Below are 321 nucleotides of genomic sequence, written 5' to 3'. Positions count from 1 at the left end.
AAACAGTCATAGTTTCCATACGAAATCACAATGAAGGGTTAACACGGTCTCAGTAATAATCCAGCGTGAGCAAAGTCTCACAATTTCCAAGGTGAAATGAAGGCACTATATGTTTTTATCATGTCGGGAATCCCAAGTCACTCCCCGTCTCTTTAAATTTTAACCCCTCACCTTCTCCTAGTACTAGGATCCTCAACCAATCAGGGATCAAATACTTTTCCCCACCAATCAGTTATCAGATAACCTGAACTTTACCATTAAAATATAATTTTATAAGTTCACATACAAAGTAAATACTTCTGCTTCATACAGACAAATGTT

This window comes from Coenobita brevimanus, chromosome 88, assembly GCF_032717465.1.
Source record: "Coenobita brevimanus isolate Jiangsu-jjx chromosome 88, ASM3271746v2, whole genome shotgun sequence".
In the NCBI taxonomy this organism is placed as follows: domain Eukaryota; kingdom Metazoa; phylum Arthropoda; class Malacostraca; order Decapoda; family Coenobitidae; genus Coenobita; species Coenobita brevimanus.
This window is presented reverse-complemented; position numbering follows the sequence as displayed.